The sequence below is a fragment of the Miniopterus natalensis genome, chromosome 13, assembly GCF_054644295.1.
Source record: "Miniopterus natalensis isolate mMinNat1 chromosome 13, mMinNat1.hap1, whole genome shotgun sequence".
NCBI lineage: Eukaryota > Metazoa > Chordata > Mammalia > Chiroptera > Miniopteridae > Miniopterus > Miniopterus natalensis.
In genome coordinates this window covers 19,086,917-19,094,105 of record NC_142093.1, presented here as the reverse complement: position 1 = coordinate 19,094,105, position 7,189 = coordinate 19,086,917, and positions in this window count along the sequence as shown.

The following is a 7,189-nucleotide window of genomic DNA, read 5'->3' as shown; positions in this document are numbered from 1 at the left end:
CCAGAACTGCTTCAGTCAGTTTAAGTTATTGAAAAAGCCTCATTTTTGTAATTGACTCATTTCTATTTGTGGTTAAATTTCAGTCTCATAATCCATTTAAATTTCTCTCCCAAATCCTGCCCTCGCCACAGCAGACAACGCTTGCAAATTGGTTGAAGTTACAGCCTTGGAGAGGTTATCGACTTCTTCAGATCCAGTTTCCCCCTTTTATAACAAAACGCTGTAGCAACCTCTTCATTATTCTGAAAGTAATTATAACAGCATATTCCATGAATATTTTTCATATTCTATGACATAATATAAAACTCTAACTATAATATAAAAGAATCAATGTCAATATTTTATAATAAACGAGCGCATTGTTCATTCCATGAAACTCACATATGACCACGCTAGAGGACAGGATGGAGCAGTCAGGTGCTTGTCCCAGGCAGTGCCACCAGGGCAATGGCTGCAAATGCTGATCAACAGCAGCATGGCCACAGTGAAGCGATTTTCCAAAATGGTGAACAGCTCTTGTTAAATTCCAGACAGAGCAAAGCGGGATCTCTGCTCACTGTGTCCAGCAGTTACATCCCCCTGCTCCAGGGGTACATGATAAAGTCGGTCTTTCCCTTGCCCCAGGAGTACATGATGCAGAACTCAGCTGAAGGCTAAGACTGGAAAAATCAGATGACAGCCTCTCCTTCTTACACTCTTTACAGCAATTATTTTGGGTGCCCCCTCTCTTCGCTTCAGAGGCGGAGCCCGTTGAGTTCTGTCCTTCCACAACTCCTAACAGAGTGGGCAGCGGGCAGCGTAATCTCCGATTTGTTTATATACCACAAAGCAGAAATTTCAACTTCAAATACAAAGGGGGCAATGTCGGAATCTTTTAAAGTTATGAAATGCATTGCTTCCATTCAAGAATTTATCCGGTGCTTTCCTTTTTTGTTTACTTGAGCTAGCAATATTTCTTTTATCTATAAGATAGTGACTTAGAAGGGCATGCCTAGGAGATGCGTAGGCGTGAAAAGAATGGGATTCCCCCACATGATCTGAAAAGCACACTGGGGGAGAACTGGGGTCATCATGGTGACTACTGGTAATCACACGGGAGACCTGACAAGGCACAACAGTGATAAGTAAAATCGTGTCTAGAAAATATGACTTAATTTGTTTGCAGTTTTCCAGTTGTTAAGTCTCTCCCGTAATACAAAACTTGGGATTCTGGTAAAGCATGTGTGAGCAAGGAAAGCAGGAAAAGTGAAGTGTTTACTTATTGTAAGGCTGAATTTTTCCATAGAGAAATTAAGGCAAGTTCTCAGAAGGAAACAGATAAATTATCTTGATCTTGGAAAAAGACCGAAAGGCCACCTACCTGCAGCCCCTGCTAACATCCTATCCCCTCATATTCTGTGCTTTACACTCTCTGATCTTTTTTCATTTCCTTAACTGCTCACCCCCAGGACCTTTGCACCTGAAGCTTCTTCTGTCCAGGACTAAACTACGCTCACTCAGCTCTTCTCCTAAACAGTTCCCAATCTTCTTTTTGAGCTTTACAGACTCTCCTAAAACAGGTCAGCTCCCTCTGTTAGAAAATTATACAGTGTGATTAATATCTCTTTTCCTTCCCAAGATACAAGCTCCATTTGTTCACTGATGATTCCCTTATGTCTAACATAGTGCCTTGCTTAACAGTCACTCAAAAATACTCAATAAATAAGTGGGTAAATGAATAACTAATTTTTATCTATGATTAATAGCTACCAGGTAATTAACAAAATGCAAGGCCACTTCCACAGAATTCAAGCTCATATCTGCTCTAATCATGAGGTGCTATTTCAAGGAAAGAGGAAAGAAGGTTCCAAACTTGTCAGGAAATTCATCAGACATTTTCCTAACAGTAGTATTTATATATAAATAAAATTTTATTTTATTTACTTAAATAACTTTATTTAAACTTACTTAATTTTAATAAATTAATAATGAAATGTATTAAATTGGTTTAAATAAAATAAATAACAATTTCACCTTCAAACAAAGGGCTAAACATCTGATAATCTAGCACATGCTTTCCATTTAAAAATATATCTCATAATGTCAAGTAGTGTTCATGTTAAATTAACACTAGATTTCTCATAATGATAAATGCATAGTTTTTAGTTTGTGTCAGATTAAGGGTGTGTCACAAGAGATGTCAGGAAGACGTGGAAAATCAAACCAATTGATATTATCCTTCGATCTATTATCCAGCAAATAAGACTGCTTTTAGCAAAATGTTGTTCTGAATATATATACGATCAAAAGACAAAAGATTTGATTAAATGTTACAATTACATTCAGGTTTCCTTCCCTGATTCTAATTATTTCTGAAATAATATTAAAAGCAGCTGTAGTTAGGGGCAGCAAGAGGCTCTTTATGAAGCCCGTACTTCATCCAGCTTGGCTCCTTTTGGCTTTCACACACCGTGGATTTAAATGTCTGGCGATTTACTGGTGGAGTGGTGGGGTGCGTGTAGGTGGAAAGAATCTTTCACAGGCTCTTTAGATACACGTCAGCTCTATATTGTAGAAAGAAAATCAGAAATTCTCAACTTCCTATAACCTATTTAAGAGTCAGCTGCACAAGCAGGGGCCAGGCAGTGGGAGAAGTCTATCAAAGGGGCAAAGAATAAGTGGGCACCCTGTCTGCAGGGAATCGAAACACAGTGATCAAACCAACCCAGGGTCATCTATTCTTTGTTGTCACCATGTGCCATCTCACCCATGAAATGCTCTCCCTGCCTGCTGGAGCAGACCCCCCCTCCACGTTAGTCTGCCGCTCTTCAAGGGAAAACTTTCCTGTGCAATACTGAGCCTTATAGAAAGCATATGTGTTCCAATTGAAACCATCCAGAATGATCCCCCTGAAAATGAAAACTCGGTATGTTTTAAAATACTGGCCTGAGGGGGTTGGGGGTGGGGTTAATGGTATTCAGCCAAGAATTGAGCCAAAGAGAAAAATAACTATATTCTTACCTTTCTTCTCTGGTCATTGTTTAGAGCCCTCTTTTGGACCTTCTGTGTGACAACTGTAGTCATCTTCTCACGGGTCTCTCCTTCATCCCTGGCCACACCCACTGTCACATATCTCATATGCTTTTCAGATCGCACCTTCTTCGTAAAGCAGATAGCTGGCTAGAGCATTCATGCCAAAAAATCTTCGGTCTAATTCTAGCTATGAGACTTAATTCCAAGAAGTCATACATGGTGTCTAATTCATTTTTTAATCACCACAGAACTTAGCTCATGGCTCTGAATAGTCACTCGTCGTTTGCTGCCTGATTTAAAAATTCATCCAGTAAATCTGCTTCAAAAATTCCTTTAAGTGATTGCCCTATAATGAGGCATGTTCCATTAATGTGCATCATTTATTGAACACATATTCATTGATCATCTATTATGAGTTAGGTAGGCACTTTGCTGTGTTGACTAATTTTTCTATCCAAATCTGCCTTTCCTTGAGCAATTTCTACATACAGAGGTTTTGTTTGTTTGGTTTTTGGCAAAAGAAACAGGAAGGACAAAAAACTTATCGTAAGATCCCTAAAGTACAAAATTCAGGATTTGGGTTTATTTAGGTTTCAGATCCATCAGTGTTCATGTCAAGAGACCAATGCATGGGTCATGATCTACGTTAGACTATGAGCCTCTAAGAAGACTTGAAACCAGATATTTAAGATCTGACAAAAGACCACTAATGTTAACTAAAATTAGGGGAAAAAGAGGTCAGCTATTATTTCTGTGTTAGTTGCAAATCTGCAAATAGTGATTTTCCCACAATTAGATATTTAGCAACAGTTAAGAACCATGTGTGTGGATGAGTGTGTGAGTTTGCATAAGAGTCTGTGTATCTGAGAATAGTGTGTGTGTGTGTGTGCATACTAGTTGTATTGTGTAATCTCAGATAAGAGTGTAAGAAGGAAAAGGGGTTGTGAAAAACTCATGGAAAAAAGCGCTGGAGCCATCATGAAGTCACACATATGTGACTTCCCTTCCTCGGCACCTGGGCTGTTGACTTGCGGGGACGAGGTTTCAGCCATGGGAGCCCACCGTTGCAGCTTCCCATCTAGTTGCTTTAATAGGATGCTGTTCTTTAAGTAAAACCAAAGGGGGCACTCAGGATTCTTTTGGCAACTCTGCCTTAGAATCAATGCAGCCGTTTCCTGCGCAACCTCGGGGGGCTGTCTGCCTTTGGGGAACAGCTCTGGGATTCATGTCCTGTGAAAGGCTTCTGAATGCGGTGGTAGGAGCCCTGTGACCATGCCCTGCGGCTAACCTGATGGAGGCAGTGGCTTTGAGATGGGAATTCCTAAGGGAACCTCAACTCAGGGCAAAAACAAATGATCAAACAACAAAACCCTGGACTCTATAATTTCACCTGTTTGGGACTCGCAAGAAAGGGATGACATCACTGTGAAATCCTAACTTCATTCAGGTCTCTGCAGACTGACCATCTAAACTAGCGCTCGCTCTTGGATCCTCGCATCATTTCTTTCATAGCAGTCCCTCCATCGGACACCCTATAATGTGTTGATGTGTTTATTTTGCTCTCTGCCTCTTGTTTTTCTAATGGCATGCAAGTCCCAGGAGGGCATGAACTTTGTTGTATCTCCAGGGTCTCACACAGTGCCTGGCCCAGAGCAGGTCCTCATAAATATTTGTTGAATGAATACACGAAGGAATGAATGAACAGATGAATAATATGACTAGTCTCAACTCTGTGTGTGTGGGTGTGTGTGTGGGTGGGTGTGTGTGTGTGTGGGTGTGTGTGTGTGTGGGTGGGTGGGTGGGTGTGTGTGTGTGTGGGTGTGTGGGTGTGTGTGTGTGGGTGGGTGTGTGTGTGTGTGTGTGTGGGTGTGTGTGTGTGTGTGTGGGTGGGTGGGTGTGTGTGCACGAGCGCGTTGTCACTGCTCTGCCCAGCTTCTTGCCTTTGTAAGAGTTGCTTGACCACTGACTTTAAACACAGCAGGAAGTTCACAGGTTTCTTGATTCTTGAAAAATAATAAATGAAAATACAAGTATAATACCCATAAAATATGTGCCTAAAGAACCCCTCTTAACAGGAAATAAGAGGTTCTCTGACATGCTTACAAACTGGGCCAAACGGGAGCTTATAAGTAATTCCTGAGATAACCGACAAAGGGTCAGCTTACAGGCGCAAGCCCGAGGCCCGGTCAGATTGCCATCTCTGTGTGGTCTGGCCTCCTGCAATGTCACAGACAATCTGTCATTGCAGAGCAGGTGGCCAGGCAGAACTTTGGATGTGGATACAGTGACAATGTCAGTTGCTAACCAGGGCCGTCACTGTGCTATAAGGAGATGATTGCTATTAAGTTGCAATTTGCACTGGACAGGGGCCAAAGAGTCTCCCCATATAGGCCAGTCCCCATACAGGGGACATTATGTGCTTCATTAATTCAACTGCACACACTCAAAACTGCTCTAGATGCTGGGGATTGAGTGTGCAACGAGACAGACACAGGCCCTCCAGTCCTGGACTTCACTTTCCTGATCACATCTGCCGAGCTGCTTATATATCGTTGTCAGGTCACTTACAATACCCACCTGTGCCTTGTGGGGACTCGCAAAGACCCTCAAACATTTGTAAGTTCTCTTAAATTTTCAAGAAAAGTCCCCATTTCTATATTCTGTTAAATATCAATGTTCAAGGGAGCAGCAGAATAGAAACAGCATTGTGGCAGATACAAGATGTTTTTACTTGTTTTTACTACTAATTAGCAATTTGATATTAGGCCAGTGGTTCTCAGCTCTGGCTAAACCTTAGGACCACCTAGGGAACTTAAAAAAATACCAGTGCCCATCCTCCACTTCAGACCAACGGGAACAGAATCTCCAACAGTAGGGCCAAGACTGGGCAAATCTCCGTACTTTCTTTCTCAGTCTTTAAAATGAGAGTAATCACAGCTTCCCCAACTAGTCTGGAAGGATTTCTTATATAAAACTTAGGTGGCAAATGGCAAATAATTTTAATATCTACATAAACAATGTGTTTATTTTGGTCTACGCTCAAAAATGCAAGAGTTTATCCAAAGATGACTAAGCTTTTGTGGATGTGACAGGGTAATATGTCAAAAGAAAAGGGAAACAATGTAGTTTCTGAACTTCTCTGCCCCTGATTGCTCAGGACTCTTTAGGTCACACTAGATAAGATTCTGAATTTTTAAAGAGACAAGAGCAGATAGTTTTGTAATTTCTGGACACTTCCAGTGGTAGCAGAATCAACATCATTAAAACCATGAATTAAGACACCCTAAGTTCAGTTTATTTCCCCCTTAGGTATTTTTGTTATGACTGTTTTCAAGGGCTACTGCCTGGGCACTGCGGTAGCCACTAAAACATGGGCAGGTCTCAGAAGATTCTCATCAGTGCCCAGCAACTGGAGATGCGGAGGAAGCTATACATCATAGGTGATGCCTTATAAAGGGGATTTATTGAAAAAGCTCAAGTGCCGTCTCTCAGGGACACTGCCTCAGAACTGGATTGCAGGGAACAACTGCCTGGTACAGAGCACCCCAGGGGCTTCGTCTTGAGTCCCTATTGATGGAGAGCCCTTGAATCAATATTGAGGGAAGTCTGTGCAAACTCGGTGGAGAAGTTTATGTTCCAATGAGATCCCGTTAATAAAATTAATGTGACAACCAAAGTCTTCATTGCAGTGGAATTTGTTTAAAATGGCTCTATTGGAAATTATGCCCTCAGATTATAAGAGATGGGACCAAGCGGATATCCAGACATAAACAAAATATTGTGATTCAGCCAGAAGGTGCCCCTTTATCAGTCACATAACCACATTCTTTACTTAAAAAATCAAGTAGCTTCTTTTATTGCATTCAGGGGAAGTATTTTAGTACTGTGGAGGCATCCATTTTCCTGGATTATTTGTTGTACAGAATTCTGTATGATAACATAGTTATTATCAGTAACGAAATGGTCTGATATGTGATAACATAATTATTATCAGTAATGAAATGGTCTGATATGTGAAACCTAGTTGTATAGAAACTTTTAATACCCTATGTATATCTTTTTTTATGGAACTTTACAAATAATTATACAAACATTATTAAATAATTACTATAATCAGGAACTATGTCAAGCACATTACATACATTTTATCCCCCCTATAGCTCCCTGAAGGAGAATT